Here is a 22779-nt window from a genome sequence, read left to right on the forward strand (position 1 = left end):
CATTGTTGAGCAGCTGGTGGTTGTTTGGTACGTAGGTCATAAATCGTGAGGTAAGGCGTAAAAATAGACCTTGTGTTGAGGTACATGTCAGGTAGTTGTATTTCTTGGTAGAATTTTTTAGAGAGGCTGGAATCCGATCTCTGCGAAGGAATGAGGTTCAGATATGTGATCGAATAAGCCTCAGAGCTACATTGAGTGGAAAAAGTGAGATCTGTCCAAGTTGTCGGCCATCTTAAGGTCAGGCAAAGGCAATGATATCAAGGGGACCTGTGAGCGGCATCCATTTTAGGGTCAGGCATCGGCATATCAGAGTGAATGACAATAGAAGGCATGAAGCATGGACAAATATATAACAGCAGCGATGCGTTTCTCTGAGCAAATAATTGAAGTAATCTATATCCCGCGCTGTATATCCTCCAAACTATAGTTATCACCAGTTATCACCAGGATCGAGATATGGCAGACCTCTTGTAAGGCAGTTGTGGAAGATGCATAAATTATGCCCATTGACATGCAGTTAACTGTGTTCTGTCACGTTGGGGCATTTAATAAGGAGCGGCACACAAGCAAATAGGCAGGAAGGTAAGAATGTTCACATCCCGATGCTGGTGTCAGTTCCGACGAACATGGCCGCCATTTTGTGCACTAGTGCGATTTACCTCGTGTGTGCTGGGGGAGCCTCACCGCGTTTCAGACGGATCCGGTGTCTCTCCAAGCCAGCATCGGGCTCCGATAATCAGCGTGAGGCCACAGAAGTGCAGGCGGCGTAGAAGTTCTGATGCAATTTCGGTCTCCTTGACCTTTTTCAAAGGGAAGCCACAGCATCTCACCGAACTCAGACCCAAAGAGAAGACGATTGCTTCCATTTGTATTCTTTGCCCTCTGGTGGGCGCCCTTGGTGGGCCTTCTGTAAAATCATGCTGATACTTGTGGTGCTTGATTCATTTAATCATTACCCTCCAGTGGGTGATGCTTTAAAAAACTGTTCTTTTTCTGCAGTTTTCTTGTTTACCGTTGTTCCCTTGCGTTACCAATTTTCAGGCTGCAGGGATCCAAGCCGAAAGCAGTCTTCAGCGGTGCACTACTGTCCCTTCACGTTTTACCGGTATACACAGATTTATTTATTTATTTATAAAGTTTTATATAGCGCGAATAACATCCCATAGGATATCAGAGCGCTTTACATTAGGAAGGAAAGGAAGGACAATAATGCAAATACATCAACAGGTAGGGATAAAAAACAAGCATGATCACAGATTACACGACAAATGCCACATGGAGGTTATTATGAACAATTGTACAAGGGTAGCGAAGGAGGGGAATAATATGTCATAAAGAAGCTTAGTAGTAAATTATGGTACCATGGAAGCAGGAACAAAGACATTGGGCAGGAGAGCCTAGCCCACTTATGAAAGGATTTTTTTCATAAGGAATCTTTTGACTTCCAATTTGATGGTTCACTTTTGGGCAGACATGGCGCTCTTTGCTGGCAGGGTGTCGCTCGCGGCTGAACCAAGCTGCTAAAACATTCCTCAAACTCTCTCCCCAGAAAGATGTATATATATATATATATATATATATATATATATATATATATATATATATATATATATATATATATATATATATATATATATATATATATATATATATATATATATATATATATATATATATATATATATATATATATATATATATATATATATATATATGCAAAAAAGAAGGAGAGAACTCTGGGTAGGTCTCAGTTTAGGTGGAAAGCAGCTCCTGTTAGAGCACTCTCAACACCAGCGACACTCTAGATCTGCTCACCTCAAATGTCTGTTTTTCTATCAAAGTTTTTAAGCATAGGATTAGCACAGTGCTATCCACGCCGAGATAGAAAATGACAAAGTCTTTTGCCATTTTAAACAGCAAAGTCTTTAAGCATAGGACTAGTACAGTGCAGTCCTTGCCGAGCTGTAAAATAACAAAAGCCATTTATCACTCCAGGCACAATATTACAGCTTTGAATTGGTAAAATACCAACTCAAGCCAACCTGAAATGAATAAAAGCAACCCCTGACACAGTGTTTCACTCTAATTAGAGCTCTTCAGAGAGGTATAGCTTTGTCCAGACACAAGGGAGCACCCAGTATTAAGTCAAAACAAAACCCTTTCAGGCATAGAGTGACGCATAAATTATGCAAAAAAGAAGGAGAGAACTCTGGGTAGGTCTCAGTTTAGGTGGAAAGCAGCTCCTGTTAGAGCACTCTCAACACCAGCGACACTCTAGATCTGCTCACCTCAAATGTCTGTTTTTCTATCAAAGTTTTTAAGCATAGGATTAGCACAGTGCTATCCACGCCGAGATAGAAAATGACAAAGTCTTTTGCCATTTTAAACAGCAAAGTCTTTAAGCATAGGACTAGTACAGTGCAGTCCTTGCTGAGCTGTAAAATAACAAAAGCCATTTATCACTCCAGGCACAATATTACAGCTTTGAATTGGTAAAATACCAACTCAAGCCAACCTGAAATGAATAAAAGCAACCCCTGACACAGTGTTTCACTCTAATTAGAGCTCTTCAGAGAGGTATAGCTTTGTCCAGACACAAGGGAGCACCCAGTATTAAGTCAAAACAAAACCCTTTCAGGCATAGAGTGACGCATAAATTATGCAAAAAAGAAGGAGAGAACTCTGGGTAGGTCTCAGTTTAGGTGGAAAGCAGCTCCTGTTAGAGCACTCTCAACACCAGCGACACTCTAGATCTGCTCACCTCAAATGTCTGTTTTTCTATCAAAGTTTTTAAGCATAGGATTAGCACAGTGCTATCCACGCCGAGATAGAAAATGACAAAGTCATTTTGATTAATTTTATGTCACAACAGATGTTGATAGAATTTAATTGGTGAGCCGATCCACGGCTCCGAAAATCAACTGAATCATGTTGTTTAAAAATGTAATTTTGCCCCATGATGAATGTAACAACGTTACTTTTGCACATTCCAATATGGCGCCCGCAGCTTTGAGACGGGTAGTCCATTCTCAGTTTTCATCAGAAACACCGCGCTGCATAAAATATCTTCCCAATAGCGTTTTTGTAATTACATTGACAAAGGGCTTGGCCCGAAACGCGTCTGCACCAGGATTAAATTAAAGAAACTCTGAAACTCACCCCGCGAGTGCTGCTTTTCTTCTTCTCTCTCGGCTGGGAGAGAAGATTTCGGAGCATTGATATTACACGGTGCGCCAACCGTGTAGCGGCACCCACCGCTGGAGCCCCGTCTTTTTGGCGCAATTGGAGCAAGGATTTTATTTTTGACGGAGGCACCGCCCGAGCATAAGGACTACCTTTGAGGCCGTTTTTCCGAGGAGACCAGGCTGGCACCTGAAATACAGGCGGAATTGCCGGCGGGACCGGGATGGAATAATTCACGACCGCAAATACAAAAGATTGGGGTAAGTCGACACACACACCCTATAAAACCTTTAGTTGGACAGTGTGTTGTGGAATGCTCAGGCGTTGGTGAGGGGTTGAGTTTCAGAGAACTTTCTAGTGAACGCTTTAAACGGAGACCGGGACCGGTTCTCCTTACAATCTGGGAACTCATGTTTAGTAATGCAGCGCGAGAGGAGGCAGCAGCTGGCATGTTCAACAAAAGAACAGGTGGGCAAATACGCACCACGGCAGTGAGTAGTGCTAAAAATATAGATCCATTGGCTCAAAAGTATATAAAGCTCGAGAGACTTTTTGAAAGAGAGACACGGAAGTGGTGGGAAGCAACCTCGCTTGAGAACTACATCAAGGTGGGGAGAGTCCCACGGGGTTTACGTGTGTACACCATTCCAGCATACGAAAATCCAGACCCCCAACTTCTGGAAGAATGGCATGTACATACTGCAGAATTCTGCAAAGGGAGCTTATCATTACTTGTCAAATTCGCATGGAGCGACAGGGAGAAGGCACTAAAAGAGATAAAATCACTCGAAGAAGAACTAGAGAAATCTCCGGAGAATGTAAAACATCAAGAAATGATGGCGGAAATGAAGAAACGGTTGACTAGATATGAAACTAAAATCAGACTGCGAAAGGAAGAAAAATTTGATAGGGACGAACGGGACTACTCAATGGGGAGAGTACTTACTTTCGCCAAGAAATTTGATGGCCCAAGGAAAGACCTATTCAAACAAAAGCAAAACTCTGGACAGCCCCCCGAGAGAATCGAAACCTCAGAATCGGAAGTTACTGGATCTGACGAAGAAGGAGTGGCAGGACCATCCAGGCCAACGAAAACTCCTTTTCACGAGGAATTCGACATAATCCGTCACGCGTGGCTCAGGGGGGGGAAAGTAAAGCCCCCGGAACCAGACGAAGAAAAACAAGGAGGGGCGGTCGGAAGAGGACGCGGAAGAGGCAGAGGCAACAATCTGGCACGCGGGAAAGCAAAGAAGGGAGGAACCCGCTAGACACATCTGAATCTCTGACCATCGTAAACCTGAGTCCTAAACGACTGACTAAGGATGAGGAAACTGTGTTGCAACTAGGCCTCTCGTTCTGCCCTCAAAAAGATCTGGAATTCACTCAAACCAGGATCGATCTCTTTAGATTTACCAGGAAACTAAAGTTACACAAATATTACAAAACTAAGCCAACAATGCATGAAAAACGACAAAATAAAATCTTGGAGACTGACAACATCCAATTGGGTGACTTGGAAACCTTGGAAATCTTGGAAGAGATAAGATCTGAAATTACAACAAGCAATTCTGATGAAACTAGTCTGACACAAAGAAGTAGGAAGGTGGGCATAGATCAGGAAGCCCCACAGAGTCCTTTCAAACCCATCTCACATTTTCTACCACAAATGGCCCAAGATGCGATTGACATTTTCTCAGAGACAGTGATAAAAGACTTGATCAAACTACGCATGTCCAAAAAGAACGAAAAAGGAAGTGTCACCAACTCCTTAACCATAGGACAAAGAAAAGCCTTGAAAAATCTCCAGGATGACACCTCTGTGATCTACAAACCCTCCGACAAAGGGGGGAATGTAGTAATAATGACCAAGGACATGTATGTCGGGGAAGCTAAGCGACAACTATTAAATCGACAACATTACGAACCCACAACTATGAGAAAATATCAGGAGAGCATACAAGAATATGACAAGCTAATACAGAAATGTCATAATAAAGATATGTTGAATACTGAGGAACATCTTTTCTTACGATCGAACCATCCAGTAATCCCTACTTTTTACCATCTGCCTAAAATTCATAAAGATCTTAAGGCACCTCCTGGCCGCCCAATAGTTTCATCAATGGGCAGCTTAACAGAGAATCTGTCGGTGTTCATTGATCACTTCCTCTTTCAATCAGTGCTTCAATTATCCTCATACATTAGGGATACGAAAGAGTTCATTGTACAACTACAGGACTTAGTATGGGATCCCTTGTATGTTTTGATTGTGATGGATATCACAAGCTTATATACGTGTATTGAGCACTCGCAAGGCTTAAAAGCAGTTGAATATTTCATGATGAAGAGACCACTGAAATATGCGGGACACAGTACTATGTTGCTTGAATTAACGGAATTTTGCCTGTTGAATAATTTCTTTCTTTTCCAGGGTGAGCTTTTCAAACAAATCTCCGGGCCCGCCATGGGAACCTGCTTCGCCCCCAGCTACGCGAATTTATTCGTAGGCTGGTGGGAGGAGCAGGTGGCCTGGTCGGAGGGAAACATTACTTGGACCAGCAATGTGGTTAAATGGCACAGGTACATTGACGACCTCTTCCTAGTGTGGAGAGGGTCAGAACAAAGTGCCAGAGATTACATTTCACATCTGAATATTAACAATGTCAATCTGAAATTCACCGGCGAGGTTAGCTCAGTGGCAGTGAGCTACCTCGACCTTCGTGTAACCATTATTGATAACCAAGTAACAACATCCCTATACCGCAAACCCACCGCCGGCAACAGCGTTTTACACGCTGAGAGCGGACACCCGGTGAACCTGAAACAAAGTATCCCTTACGGGGAGCTATTGCGCCTCAAACGCAACTGCTCACGAGAGGAAGACTTCCAGGATGCAGCCAAAGATAGTGTGGCCAGGTTCATACAAAGAGGCTACAGCCCTGCTCTCTTGACCGAGACTCTTAAACGAGTGTCCGGGACTGATAGAGCTGAACTGCTAAAGGAAAGAATAAATCACAAAAAACCTGATGAGGGCAAATTCCGTCTAATAACATCTTACAGCAACGATGCCAATAAACTAAAAGGAATTTTACGCCATAGTTGGCATATTCTAAAGACTGATCCCATTATCGGGGCAGATATCCCCAATAATCCACTAGTAACTTTCAAAAAAACAAAGTCCATTAAAGATCTACTGGTATACAGCCACCTCGAGACTCCCGTTGCTAGGACGAATACTTTGGCAGAAATGAAAGGATTCTATCCTTGTGGAAAATGCAAGGCCTGCGCATATAGCAAAAGGGTCTTGGGTTACGAAATCCCTGGGGTCATGAGGAAGAAAACCATTGGGTCCTTCATTACATGTCAAACACCCTATGTGGTGTATTGCCTAGTATGTCCATGCAACCTAAAATACATAGGGAGCACGATAAAAAGCGTGAAGTTAAGAATCCTTGAACACATGAGGGCAATAGCTAACAAGGATTTGACATCCCCTGTTGCTAAACATTTTGCCATTAAACATCGGAGCAATAGGGATCTGTTACAATACTTCGGGGTGGATCAAGTACCGGAACATGAGAGGGGTGGCAACAGACTGTTGAGGTTGAGACGTTTGGAGTCTCGGTATATCATCGACCTACAGACAAAAATTCCAACAGGTCTGAATAGTGGGGAGGAATTAGCCATCCACCTGGGTAAATGAATTGAATCTGTAAACAGCCAGCCATCTCATCTAAATCTGTTGGAATCTGTGTTGACCTGGGGGGGTGCCCCCGGGTACAGGTACGCGGTTTCTAGTGATAGGAGCCGCCTAAGCCGATCCACGGCAAGATAATAATGGAATGTTTGATTCATTGGGCGCTTTCATTCACATATGTGAGATAAAATGCGTAAACATGTACACTCAATAAGGGAAAAAAAGGACTGTTTGAATAATCTTGAAATGTACAATGTATATTTGAAACGTACTTGTTTTTGATTAATTTTATGTCACAACAGATGTTGATAGAATTTAATTGGTGAGCCGATCCACGGCTCCGAAAATCAACTGAATCATGTTGTTTAAAAATGTAATTTTGCCCCATGATGAATGTAACAACGTTACTTTTGCACATTCCAATATGGCGCCCGCAGCTTTGAGACGGGTAGTCCATTCTCAGTTTCCATCAGAAACACCGCGCTGCATAAAATGTCTTCCCAATAGCGTTTTTGTAATTACATTGACAAAGGGCTTGGCCCGAAACGCGTCTGCACCAGGATTAAATTAAAGAAACTCTGAAACTCACCCCGCGAGTGCTGCTTTTCTTCTTCTCTCTCGGCTGGGAGAGAAGATTTCGGAGCATTGATATTACACGGTGCGCCAACCGTGTAGCGGCACCCACCGCTGGAGCCCCGTCTTTTTGGCGCAATTGGAGCAAGGATATATATATATATATATATATATATATATATATATATATATATATATATATATATATACACATCTTCAAACTCGAGGCTAGTCGCAAACAAGGTGTGACAAGTGAAATTCCTACCAATATGGCACCTCAACTCCAAGTACATGACAACACTGGCCTGCAAAATCTGTATGACCTAGCCTTTGATGACTCCTCTCAACCTGTTCCTACTGTTAGCCAGGTGGTCAATGTGAATCGAACAGTACCAACACCCTTTAAACCGAAATCGACATTCTTTCCACTGATGCCATGTGATGCTGTTGATATTTTCAGTGACCGGGTCATCATAGAACTCAAAGCCCTGAATAGATCGATCTTGGGTAAACACAGACAATTGAAGTATAATGACCAGCAATATAACTTGTTAATCAACAAACTCAAATCCAACCACAATGTGATTGTTAAGAGTGCCGACAAGGGCGGTAACACTGTTCTATGGAAGACCTCTGACTATATTGAGGAAGCTCAGAGACATTTATCTGATTCAACATGCTACATTTTGTCATCACAATTCACTATGGTCCAAAGCCAAAACCAGATACGTAAACAACTGAATACTTGGAAAAGACTCCATCTTATAACTAAGGAGGAATGCAACTATTTAACCAAAGACCATCCTGTAACACCTTGTTTGTACTTTTTGCCTAAAGTCCACAAACTTATCACCCCTACACCAGGCCGTCCAATCATATCGGCCATAGGGAGTATGACAGAGAACATCTCTAAGTATGTGGACTTTTTCCTTCAGCCCCATGTTGCAAGTCTCCCTTCCTACTTGAAAGATACCACAGACTTTTTAACTAAGATCCAAACTGTTCATTGGTGTAGTGATTTTTTGTTTTTAATTTTGGACATTGAATCACTCTATACCTCTATCAATCATCACCATGGTATCAGTGCATGTCAATACTATCTCAACACTCATGCTATTTGTTTCAGAGAACATAATTCAATGCTTATTGCAATGATCAGATTGTGCCTAACCTCCAATTTTTTCCGTTTCCAGAATAACACCTATCATCAATTGCGTGGGGTGGCGATGGGCTCGTGTTTCTCCCCCAGCTACTCATGTCTTCATGTGGGTTGGTGGGAGGAACGCGAGCTCAGAACCACACACGCACATTGGTCATCTCACATTGAGCATTATTGGCGCTACATTGATGACATCTGCATCATTTGGAAGGGGACGGAGGAAGAGGCCCTGTCATTTGTATCTGATTGTAACACCAATTCCCTTAACTTAAAATTCACTGCCAATGTAAGTGTGAATGAGGCGGAATTCCTTGATGTGCATTTATATATCAAAGATGACAAACTTGAGACCAAATTGCATCGTAAAAGCACTGCGGGCAATTCCATTTTGCATGCTCGCAGTTCTCACCCGTCACATACCATTCGCAGTATTCCGTATGGTGAATTTATTAGAATTCACAGAATCTGCAGTGATCAAGAGTCTCTAACCACATGCCTTGAGGAATCTAGACAGCGCTTCATACAGAGAGGTTATTCCAGAACCATCCTTGATCAAGCGTTAGCTAAGGCTTTATCAGTGGATCGTGCTTCGCTTTTTACATCTAGCGATTCCATCACTGCTAGCATTAATAGCACACAGGATACCTCTCTCTGTACAGTCAGACTGATTACAACTTTCTGCTCACAGGAGCGTAAGATAAGGCGCATCATTGGCACCGAATGGCCCATTATTCTGACTGATTCTATTCTTGGCTCCTTGTTACCTGAAACACCCATTATCACATTTAGACGTGCGCCTTCTATGCGTGATGCTCTGGATAGAGCAGCACCTGAGAATCCACCTAAAACCAGCAAAATTAATAAAATGGGCTTTTTTAAATGCACATCTTGTCGTGCCTGTAATTTTGCCACCAACACCACTCACTATGTCACTGCGTTCAGCGATGTACCTATCCTGATCAATGAATATCTAACCTGTAGATCAGAGTTTGTTGTCTACAAGCTCAAATGTACTTGCAACTTGGAGTACATTGGTAGCACTAAGCTGCCCGTTCACCAAAGAATACTCCAACATATTAGAGCCATTGTTAATAGTGACAGCAATTACCCTGTGGCTAGACATTTTGAGGCTTTTCATGAGAAGAAAGTGAAAGACATACAATACACTGTCTTATGTTCGGTACCCCAACCAAGTCGCGGTGGTGACCGCAAAAAACTACTGAGACAACGTGAATCCCAGCTTATCATGTCACTCGATACCAAGGCCCCGAATGGTTTAAATCTGACAGAGGATCTGAAAAACTTCCTCTAATTTTGCTCTGTAATTGGTTTTGATCTTGGTTTCTATCTGTTTCTTTCTAAAAGACAGTGACTAAATTGGTTCTTGTTCTAGTTGCTGTGGCACTTTGTGGCCTGAATTTATCTGTGTTTATTCATTCTGATGCTCTTTTGATTCATGAAAAATAATGTTTTTTGACCCAGCATCAGTGTTAGTTATACTCTTGCTCCATTCAGTACCTATTCTTTTGCCTCATATTTTATTCTCCTTGTTTTTCCCTTTTTTTCTTCTTATCACTTAATATATATTTTTTGGTTGGGCTTTTTGTTTTGTCTTCTTTTCTATTTTTCTACAACCACTTTTTGTATTATTTGAGGTATACTCACATCCTATGTTCAGCACTGTTTTGTTGCATTGCATGACTCAAATGATTGTGGGGTTCATAGCTGATGTTGCAGTCCTCTATTTTCCAACAGCAATGTGCTTATTTTCATTCCTGGCACTATGTCCTGACTTTTCTGACATTATTGGTTAATTTTATATTATTGGCTAATCCTTTGCTCCTTTTTGGTTCCTCCTTTTTTGGCACTCAACTAATATTTGGCACTTTGTCATTATACTTGCTTGTTGCCTAATGTGGTACCTTTATTAGAGGTTGCGACTTGTTTAGTTTGTCTCTGAGCGTATTTTGCCAGTCACTACAATGTTATATTTAATACCATGTGTCAAATTATTGTACTTTTTCCACATGTTCTACTGTTACCAAGTATTCATGTTGCAACTGCCTCACTTTTTATGTATATACCTTACTGTCATGCGTGTATTACTTTAATATAACACTCTTCTGTGCACTATTTCTATTTTTACTTTTGGGCGTGTTCCCCGAATTAAGCCCCTCCCTATGTTTTGTATATATACTTACACTTTTTTCTGAGTGTCCCTATGTGAACAAGCTCCCTTGTGGAGTGAAACGCGTCATTTATAATAAAACGTTTTTTCCTGCATACTCACTGGAGTTGATACGTTCTTGAGCTTATTTGACCGTTTGATTTGATGTGGCGTCTTGAGGTCTACACCCTGCCGTAGCCTGTCGTCCATTGACAGGTTGGGATCCTTTCTTCATATATATATATATATATATATATATATATATATATATATATATATATATATATTGAACAGCAACACCCGGAACCGTCTCTCCAGTATACCGGGTACAGACTCCAAGATATTATGGTGTTTATTACTTGTCTTCACTTATGTCCATGACGTATCAATGGCCTTGCTCATATACGCGCTGCATTATTATCACCAGCTTTTAAAGTGCTCATCACATGATTAGCTTGTAAAAACAATGGCAACTGAAAACAGACTGTACCTATGTCGAGTCGTCACTTCTCGTTGCAATATAAATAGTAGTAAGGCATATACAAAAGGACAATTATTATATAATGCAAATAATGAAAGTTTATATATGAAAAGCACACATATGTAAAAAATGTATTCCATACATACATCATAGGCATATCAATTAAGGATGGGTTAAGATCTAGAATGGTTTCTCAATTTGTGATGTGCATTGCCCCCCAAAGGACTGATGTTTCTGGGTTATATATAGGATTACAATTCTATTCTTTGTGTACCTGTGATTTTGACGCAACCTAATGGCTTAAAGAGCTGCATATCCTATTGGGATTTTATATCTTTTTTGCTTTATATAAATTAATTGAGCCCAAAGTGAGCTTATTGTGCAAACAGTATCGGAATTTCAGACTAATTGAAACCTTAGTAAGGATGTCATTGTCATCACCGCTAACCTGAGTGGCCCATTCATTGTGCTTGCACAGACCAGTAAGTGCCACTGTGAAGTATGTGTGTGCAGTGCCTGCATCAGCCCCTCCACTGCTCTCCTGGGGCGCAGATTGACCAGTGCTGCGTCGGATTGGGCAGCCTCCACCCTCCTAGTTTTGATTCATGTTGAAGCTGCTCTGCATTGATTTATAATGCCTTAAATCCTGTCCGTCTTTAGTTTACATTGACTGCGTCCAACCATCAGTTAAGTCTAGCTGCCCCTACAGCACTTCTACATCCCTGTGGTTTATCTCCCCTCACCCCCCCCATCCATTACACAAGTGTATCTCCGCCATACATTGCGTAGCATTGATGTTCTTCTATCTGTTCAACCCTTGCTTCATGTAATCTTTAAGCTTTCACTGCGTAATGAACAGCGCATCCGAATTAGCTAATTGTATTTCCTTTTTTTATTTCTGTCTCTCGCTTGCTTTGGCAGGGAATGCAAATCATTTTCTCATTCCTCTATAAATAATTTCGATTTTTATCTTCTCTGCTTGGCCACGCATTTGCTCATATTAGTAGTGACCTGCTGGTCACTGGTCTAGTGTTCGCTGTGGCAGCCACTCCCCGAGGGCTGGTTCACACCCCACCCCACACCCATCCAACACAGGCGACACAGGACATGTGACCCTGGCAATTAAAGCAGTCGGGCGCACGTGACCTTGCCCAGCTCCACTAACCATCATCTAGTGTCTGTGTCTTGATTCTATATGCATGGGGCTTAGGGCCCCACCACGTTACAACATTATGATGTACAATTAAACTGAGCTTTGTTTGAGCCTGCTCAGTTTTAGTTTTTTACAGGATATATCAGATATACTGTAGTTTCCCAGAATTCCCCTGTGCCTAAAGCCCCCCAACAAAGGCTTCTTTTAAGTGCCCTGTGGGTGCCACAGGTGTTTGTAGCCGTTTTCCGTGCCTTTGGAACACTTGATGTTATGGAAAGTGCTGCAAAAACAGTTGGTCATCCCAATCTGCGATATTGTTTGAGCTGAAGTCAAATGTGTGCCAGCGCAATTCCATGGACGCATTCCCACATTTGCATGGGAGTCTGACCCCTACACATGAAAGCACACTTTTTCATTTGCACCGTGCCACATTGCAGATATGTGTGCAAGGGCTAAGAAGTCTTCATCAGGCACCCTGGTTGTGCCCCACAAATGAGAAGGATACCCAGAGAGAATCCACTGGGAAGAAGAATAAGGATCCTATGAACCCCAAGTGATACCCCTGCAAGTGATACCGTTACATAACAAAAGCAGCTACTGGGGGGAGGGGTCGCTTTTCACTTCTTCAAAATATGGCCAGATCAGCTAGCAGTGAAACATGGTGCTGCAGATTTAAAGAGCACCTCTGTCTTTCACTGAGTTGCCCTTCCAGGTGCAGGCAGTAACTGACAGTTTTACCTGTGCTGGGAAGAGTGCACTATTCTATAATTGAATACATTGCCTGAGCTGGGCACACACAAAGCTGCATAATGGTGCAGCCAGGGAAAATGTGGACTACTACAGCCCTACCTGTATTTACACAGCCTTATTCTTTTCAAGGCCATCAATCAAAGATTTAAAAAATCTTGCGGGATCTCTTTGATCGAGAATTGCTTTTTCTATGTCACAACTGCCGCCAAGCATTACTGTGTGTTCTACACGCTGCTCCTACAAAGAAAGTTGATTGGTTCCCAGCGAGGGCCTGGGGTGTAATTTGTTAGAAAATTATACTTACCAAGTTAGCATATCCATTCTAACATAGAGCAATTGTATGTCGGGCGTGCCATCTTTTTACCTGTTCTCTCTGAGTGGATGGTTTAGTTTGTACCTTACACGCTGCCGAAACACAATCTTATCACATGATTCAACACCATAATACCACCACAGTGGACAACCCTTTTCATGTAGATTTTTATAAAATTAGTATCAATAGGAGGCAAGGATCTTTGGTTTGTCTGGAATAGTAAAGCCACAGTGTTGCAGACGTATGGGCCATTGGGGTTACAGTAAAACCAGCATTACTATAAGGGTGGAAGTCTGATGGGCTACGCCTCCTCTGTTTCAAGCCTGATCTATGTAGGCTAGACAGGTGGTGCCTCACATGCTAAGGATAAAGGCTTTTTATGTTGCCCCCATAAGCGATAGTGTGCTGCATGGCTAATCACCTATAAGGTCCCAAGGTCAAGACCTATTGGCTATGCCAATGCTTATTTCTCTAGCTACAACTTCTTTCATATCTCATAATTTAATTAAAATGTTTTTAGGATTAACGCTACCGTTGATTATCTGAAGTACACATTGAGAGTTGGATGTCTTATCAAAAGGTGGTAACTGACACTGTTCCTAAATCTTAAGTATGTATGACGGAAAACCCAATAAAGGTAATTACAGCCATAAAGCTACGTAATTGTTTTTTTAATCTGTGTATTATTTCATACAAACATGCTTTATTTCTCAACATTAGACAGTCCCCGGTTTTTAATGAAGTTAAAAGATTCTCATAATATTTTACATAGCTGTATATTTTCAATATTAAAATTGTATTTATGTTAGCACAAATAATATTGAACACAGGTCTACAAATAAAATTTTGAGTACAAAAAGTGAAAACCTAGAAGAAAAAATAAAAACACCCAAAGCAATAGCAAGATCTGATCAGACGCTTGCTGAGTTGCTCCAAGATGATCATGAACAGAGCCTAAATATAAAATACATAATATAAATATCACCCCTCCTCTAGCATAGCAGTTATTTGCTCCAGCCATGTTCTGTTTTTTTCCCTCCAAAATGCAGCAATTGTTATAGTCCCCACAACCAGTAGCTTAATATCATGCACACATGCACTTGAACAAATCGGATATCTACTACTCGAATTGGTAACACTCAAAAGAAATATGGGGCAGATGTATTAATGTTTTTTGCAGGAGCAAATGGGTTTTAGACCTGTTCGCGCCTGCAAAAAATTTGATCAAATGGGTCCGCTTCATAGATGATCTGTTTGTAGCATGGTCAGCGACTAGCTGCCGCCTCCCCCCCAATCCGGCACCCAATACCCAGGAACGTGGACACGAGACGTCTTTACTTTTTGGAAGGCGGGCGCTAGTCGCCCGGCCGTATTTATTAAAGTATGAAATTAAAAAGGTTTTTAATTGCATAATCAACAATTTATACAAAAATCAGCAGGACATTTATATACACAATTCTTATCAACAAGTTTGAGAGCCTGGCCTTAACAAAACTCTAATACATGTTGTTTCCTAACTTAGACTAAACATCCTTATCTTGATTTTTGTACATTTCTGGCCATATGGCAGGGTCACTACCGGTGTCAGGTCCTACAAGCTGCGCCTCCCCTATAGATGTGCGCATGCGCAGTGTTACCCCGGGAATTGCCCGGTCTACGCCCTGAACTCCATTTACCCACTAAAGGAGGGCCCTTACTCTGCGCCGGTGGCGTCATGAGTCCACGCGCGCGGGGTGGCTACCAGCCTAAGGAAAGCGTGAACTACTCCTACCCGCGCTCCTTTGCCTATTACCTTGCCCCTGGAGTTCTGGGAGTGGCCCGCAGGCCCCTCCCCCTGGGCGGGAACCTCCATAGGATGATGCCCGCCCCCTCAGACCTCAAATATGTGCTCACCGATAATGACCTTACCGCATGCCCCATACCTAATAAATACGACGACCTATGGGAAAAAATTCTAAAGGACAGCTACACTGGCTAATAAATAACAGTATCAACGTATAGCTACAAAGGGAAAAAAGGCCTAAAGAGACTTGGCATCACATATAATACACTTCACACATCGTTTGCTAAAAGGGGAAAAAATTCCTAAACAAAAGCATCACAAAATATACCAACAGTTCCATCTCTACTACCCTGTGAGACCTGTGGAGCGTACCTCCAAAACTTACCATTCAGCCAGACATAAGAACTGCTACAAGACTTTTTGTTCCAAGGGATGGTGGGTGGGAAACAAAGAAGCCCCGAGCGCGGGGCACACCGTTTCAGCGAGGGAGCGTCCAGGGACAAGGGGGTCTCCTGGGCGCTCCCCACCTCTTTATTCCCGAGGGGCCAGGCGGCCCCTCCTATAGCCCGCCCCCCCTGACCCCGACCCACTACCTAGGATCCGGGTCAGGGAGGCCGCCGGCCAATCGGCGGTGGGCCGCGCCCCCCAGGGCACGCCCCCACCGCCGAATGGCAACACAGGTGAAAGGGGGGGCGACGGTCGCCGCGCCGCCATGCGTGCGGGGGGGCCGAGGGCCCCCCCTTTGCACATGGTCAGCGACTAGCTGCCACCTCCCCCCCAATCCGGCACCCAATACCCAGGAACGTGGACACGAGACGTCTTTACTTTTTGGAAGGCGGGCGCTAGTCGCCCGCCCGTATTTATTAAAGTATGAAATTAAAAAGGTTTTTAATTGCATAATCAACAATTTATACAAAAATCAGCAGGACATTTATATACACAATTCTTATCAACAAGTTTGAGAGCCTGACCTTAACAAAACTCTAATACATGTTGTTTCCTAACTTAGACTAAACATCCTTATCTTGATTTTTGTACATTTCTGGCCATATGGCAGGGTCACTACCGGTGTCAGGTCCTACAAGCTGCGCCTCCCCTATAGATGTGCGCATGCGCAGTGTTACCCCGGGAATTGCCCGGTCTACTCCCTGAACTCCATTTACCCACTAAAGGAGGGCCCTTACTCTGCGCCGGTGGCGTCATGAGTCCACGCGCGCGGGGTGGCTACCAGCCTAAGGAAAGCGTGAACTACTCCTACCCGCGCTCCTTTGCCTATTACCTTGCCCCTGGAGTTCTGGGAGTGGCCCGCAGGCCCCTCCCCCTGGGCGGGAACCTCCATAGGATGATGCCCGCCCCCTCAGACCTCAAATATGTGCTCACCGATAATGACCTTACCGCCACAGGCCAGCATTGTTAACCGACGATCTGGCCTCCCCCCTCTAGCCCCTACCTAAGGAAACCCTCCTAGTTTCAAATCCCTCTAGCCAGGCCCAGATATTGTCAGACCACAAGACATTACCCTCCTCTGTTAAATGAACTCCGTCCTTTAAGTAATACTTGTCGCCCCAGATGCACCCATGAGGTATTGACTGCAACAAGGGGGCTCGAAACAACCTATCCAACCATGTGTTGATCCTCTTTACCGAGTGATTCAACGCCCTGACCGAATGTCCCCCCCGCCACTGTAGTCGAGGTATGAGTTGTGACCATACTAGTGTGCAACCGGGGCAGGTCCTGGCCATCCAACCCGCCGTTGAGATAATCTCCTCAATCAGAATGCGCCTACCCAGTGTTGCCAAATCATTCTCCCCAAGGTGAAGTATCACCACTGACGGTGGAGATTGCCGGCGTGCTAAAAGCCCCTGGAAGAATCCCCTAAACTCGTGCAAACACAACCCCCCTCTGCCAAAGAACGTGATGTCCAACCCTAGTTGTGCCGCCCTTTTCCTCCTGTCACCTGACATAAAAACACATTCTGCTCGTTTTACATATGAGTGACCCACAATCCAAACACTGTTCTTCATCGTTTCCTGGCTGCCGCTCCGTGCTGATGTATGTTGCCGGTGCCCGACGACAAATTCCTCCCCTGCGTAACAGGTCTGAGAAACTGTAAGAGAGCGGAAACAAACCAAGCGTGAGCGACATGTAATCATAGCATGTCAATCCGTACATAACGTTTGTAGCATTCTGAGGACCATCTCCCAATTGTCTTCACTCTCTCCACTGGGAGGCCCCCCGCCACCGCCTCAGTTGCTGCCCCAATCCTAAAGGAATGAGAGCCAAACTCTTTAGGGTCAAGACCTGCTTCCCTAACCCCCATCTCCAATACCTTCCTGAATTGATATCTGGTCAAGGGGCTCCCGTCGGCGTGACAGAGCAATGCCCTGCCCGCTGAGCCCACCAGCAGTCCGTGCAATAATTCCACGTGCCTCACTGGGCAGCATGGGTTGGCGGGGGCCCGTTGGAGAACTATGGTGTGGCCCCTAGACTCCTGGTCGGTCTTTGACTTCTGAATAGTCACCCACATGGTGTCCTCCCTTATCGTCACACTAGCCCTTTGTAAGCCGCCCAGTAGGTCTGACTTTGAACCTGCCACAAGTTCGCTAATTCTCAGCGCCCCATAGAATGCCAAAGAGAATGCTGCCCTAAAAAGAAACACCTCCCACTCCGAGCTACAAACAGTGTCCAGCGTGGCCAGTAAAGCTGTCAGCCGGGCTAATCCTATGGGCTTTCTCTTATCCTTATGATGGCCCTGAATACGGCGCCATCCCCTCAAGGCCTTACGTATCATAAAGGTATTAGTGGGATCCCGGAAGCCCCTAGCTTGGGCGAAGAATGACACCGCTGCCCTATGTCTGTTTGCCGCTGCCACCGAGCGCCCTTCCTTATGCATCCATTCTAAATAGGCTGCAAAGCCATCCTCCTGTGCCCAAAGTACTTTCCATTGTTGTCCCAAAAAAGAACGATAAGACAAAAACGCCCCTTCGTAAGCCGTCTTGGTCCTGGGGGCTAGGCTAGCGACCACGAGGTCCTGTAATCTGGGGCACCAATCTGCCAAAGTACTGCTGGGAAGTGCGCTGGCGAGGGGTCTGCTGTAGGAAGATGCTCCCTGAAAACCTGCATTTTGAAGCGAGAGAGGGAGTCAGCTGCATTGTTCAGAACACTTGGGACATGTTTGGCCTTAAAATTGACATTCAATTTAAGGCACTGCAACACAATTTCTTTGATCAGACGAAGTATGAAAGGACACCGTGCCCCCTGCTGGTTGATACATTCCACCACCGTCATGTTGTCAGACCAAAACACCACTGATTGATTACATAGGTGTTCGGGCCAGACCATCAGTGCCACCCATATTGGGAAGAGTTCCAGGAAGCCAATGTTGCTGGTCAGCCCCCATGTCCTCCATACTCCCGGCCACTGTTGAGCGACCCACCTGTTCCCTAGAATGGCGCCGAAGCCCACACTCCCGGCAGCATCCGTCCACAGGCCCAACTCTGCTGATGTTGTCAGCGGGCCGGGCCAGACTACCCTGCCGTTAAAATCCTCCAGGAATGCCATCCATATAAGCATATCCTGGCGAATTTCAACCGACAGCCGAGTGCGGTGGTGCTTCTCCCTCAGCCCCTTCATTGCCTGCGCAATAGAGCGAGAGAATGGGCGAGCCATGGGGATGATCCTCAGTGCAAAGTTCAATTGCCCTACCACCTCCTGTAATTGCTGCAAAGTGACCTTCTCCTTCCGGAGGCATAACTGTAGCGCTGTCTTGAATTTGTCCACCTTGTCCCTAGGTAATCTAAAACATCGTTCCATTGAGTCAATCTCAATGCCGAGGAATTCTAAGCAGGTGGTCGGGCCAACCGTCTTCCCGGGCGCAAGCGGGACTCCAAAAGCCTGCATGAGCACGCAAAATTCCTGCAATGCCAGTGCACACTCCTGAGATCCCGCTGTACCCAGGAAGAGGAAATCATCTAAATAATGCATGACCCGCTGATGGCCCGTTACTTGTCTCATGGCCCATTCAAGAAAAGAGCTAAACATCTCGAAGTAAGCGCAAGATATCGAACAACCCATGGGCATGCATTTGTCCATGTAGAACATATCCCCAAAGGTGAAGCCTAAGAGATGCTGATCGGCTGGGTGGACCGGGAGGAGGCGAAAGGCTGATTCTATGTCTGATTTCGCCATCAGCGCCCCGGGTCCCGTGGCCTGTAATAAGTTAACAGCCTGATCAAAAGAGGCGTACTTAACACTACAGATACCCTCGTCAATGGCATCATTCAGTGACGTCCCCTTAGGTGCTGACAGGTTATGGATCAATCTGAATTGCCCTTTCTCTTTTTTGGGGACAACTCCTAATGGGGAACACACAAAATTGGGTACTGGCACTTCAATAAAAGGGCCCGCTATCCTGCCTAACGATAGCTCCTTGTCAATTTTGGCGGCCACCACAGCCGGATTGTGCTTGACTGACAGTTGGTTTCTACAGTGCGCGCTGCCTGTGTATCCCGCGGCCGGGATCCTAAAGCCTTTAGAGAAACCTTCTTGGAGTAGGGTGGCCGATGTGTGGTCCGGATATCTATTCAACCATGGAATCATTGCCACCACATCCACTGGAGTGGGGGGGCCTAACCTGTTTGTCTTATAGTGGCTTTCCCCTACCCCTCTGACCTGTGTTTCCCTGCTTGGACCTACAGGCAGTTTCTGGATGGGAGGGGTGCCCACAGGCGGAACATGCATGTCTAAACTTACACGCGGCCCTTGTGCAGGTGCGCCTATTAAAATCCCAGCACACCCCTTTTTTCTCTGACCCGCTGGCCCTAAACTTCCCAGGTACCTCACTCGTTTGGGGGGGCCGAAAGGGTTGTTGAGGTCTAGAGAACACCTTGACCGAACCAAACTGGGGGGGAGGTGCGGTATCCGAGAACTGTTTGTGCCAAGCCATGGAATCTACCGTGTCCCATGACAATGCTCTATTGAATTCCAATGCCTTCCTGAAATTGACATCATACCCTTTCCATGCCTCCCCAGAATACTGTTCACTCCACCCCACAATCCTGCTCGAGTAGCATGCCAATGCTGCCTGCAAATCTGGAGGACGCTCAGCTTTAATTGCAGTGAATACAGCCCATGCTTTCATCCAGTTGTTGAGCGTTTCTTCAACCCTAAATCTAGCACACTGCACCCTCCATTCGCTTGGAGCATCCACTCTTTAAGTGTTTTTACCTGCTCCATTTCCCTATTATCTAACAACAAAGAATAAATATAAACGTATTTGTCAGCCCAAATCATCTCTTTCACAGCTAATGACACATGCTGAGCCAAATTCTCGCCCCCGGAAGGTAAAACACCGTCCCCCAAGAGCGGCAATGCCACTTCCTTACCAAGTGCGGGCACCGGGGGCGGCTGCCCTTTAACTCCGTCCGGCTGGGGAACACTTGGACCTGCAAGGGGAGAAGATATTGGCAATGCAACACTGTCGGCGACCGCTGCCGATCTGATTTTTTCGACGAACCTCGCCGCCTCTGCTGCATGGTCTGCAGAATTCGGGAAAGCTCCCCCTTTTTGGAGCCATGGCATCAAGGCCGTTATCTGGGATAACAATTCAGGGGGCATTGAATCTAGATTACCCCCCGGGACAACCGGTACCACTGGGGTTATGCCCTGTGGTAATGGCGCAGCTGGCAGGGCGGGAGCCGGGTGTGGCAACCCTGTACCCGGGATTGTGGGCACCGGTGGGGGAGCAGGCCCAGCGTCTACTGGTTGACCTGCCGGCACCGGCACCACGGGGGCAAGGGGTGCAGGCATAGGCAACTGCGGGGGTGGGACGACCGCCGGCGGTGCGGCAGGTACCGGTTCTTCTGGCCCTGGGGTGGGGGCAGCATCCCTGGGTCTCTTGGACCTAGACTTCCCGGGTGGGGTGACAAACTCCCCCCTTGGCACTGGTGCCACCCTCTTGCGGATAGGCCTACCCGATGGGCCCGGGGCATCCCCATGCCTCTCGTTCATCCGTGCTTCCAGCTCATTTACTTTCCCTAGCTGCTGCTTTATTTCACTCATCTCACGCATCATGGCCCGCATCATAGCCTCCATGCTGGACCCCCTTTTTCCACCCCGCGGACCTGGCATGATACCCCCCCCAAAAGCCGCAGCCTACTCTCCTAATATCACCACAGGCCAACTCTGTGTACCTTATTGATGGAGGGTCACCAGGGGGCTTTCAGCACCATGCAACGGCGACCGCAACACTAGCGGCTTGTCCGCTTATGTAAGGGGGTGAGTAAACCTAATGTAGACCCACCCGGCGGCCACCTGGAGCAATGAATGCTAGCCCCCCGTACCCCTCTTACCGACCAGTCCCGTGCACTCGGCGGAGACACCGTCTGTGATCACGTCCCCCAATCAGGCTGCGCGTTTGCACTCCTTACGTCCTCTCTGACGAATGGATTGGACCAATAATGTCGCTAAAAGCCTGAAATGGAAAATAGCATTAATACCTTGTGTCAAAGCCTTTGAATTCAAACCCTACTTCCAGTGCTCCACCGTAGCACAGCTAATGATTGCACATTAATTCTTGAAACAACTGGTTAATAATACCTGGGAAGAACACCGTTAATTACCCATAATACAGTGTATTGCCTTTCAATTAAACCCCACTTCTTGTACTCCACCCCAGTAAACAGTTGAATTTCACAAATTGTATTATATTGCAATTCACAAGAAACATGCGGCACTGCCACAGGGTAACTCCTGAAATAAAATTGTCTTTGATACCTGGGAGAGCACCATTAATCCCACATAATACAATGCATTGCCTTTTTAAAATCACAACCAAACCTCTGGTATTCCCCCCCCAGCAAAACAGTTAACTGTCCCAATTTGTAAGAAATGTATCAGGGTCTCCCCTCCAAGTATTGCCCTGTTTAAGCCTGCTTCGCTTTCACTCGCGTGAATCAAACCCTTCAGTTAGCGCTCGACCAGCCCACCCGCTCCGCTCTAAATTGGCGGGAAACCTTGCTCGTGAACCGATCGCTGCCCAGTTAATCCCTGCCCCACACACAGCTCGCACTACCCGAAGGCGCGAATCAAGGCAACACGCTGCTTCACTTTTCAATAAAATAGCATCAGGCAACACTTTAGTCTACCGTTCTTACAGATGAGTCGGCTTTCCCCGGCAACCGGCCGCTCACTAAACACACTGGCCGGCCGATGCGCCGTCGCTGGTACACCCGCCCTCGCACAATACCTCGATGAGCCTGGGGCGGCCCGCACCACTCTCCTCAGCCGCTCTTGCCTGCCCTACACCGGCGCCACGAGTTCTCCTCTCGCTGTCCCGACGTTGCTCCGCCGAGCCCCGAGTTCTCCTCTCGCTGTCCCGACGTTGCTCCGACGCGGCTCCTCCTGCCCGATAACGCTGGCTCCACGCGGCTCGTTTGCTCACAGCGCCGACACCAACCCTGCAAGAAAAAAGGGAAAATTAAAAAACAAAGAAGCCCCGAGCGCGGGGCACACCGTTTCAG

The sequence above is a fragment of the Lissotriton helveticus genome, chromosome 5_1, assembly GCF_964261635.1.
Source record: "Lissotriton helveticus chromosome 5_1, aLisHel1.1, whole genome shotgun sequence".
NCBI classification, from domain to species: Eukaryota; Metazoa; Chordata; class Amphibia; order Caudata; family Salamandridae; genus Lissotriton; species Lissotriton helveticus.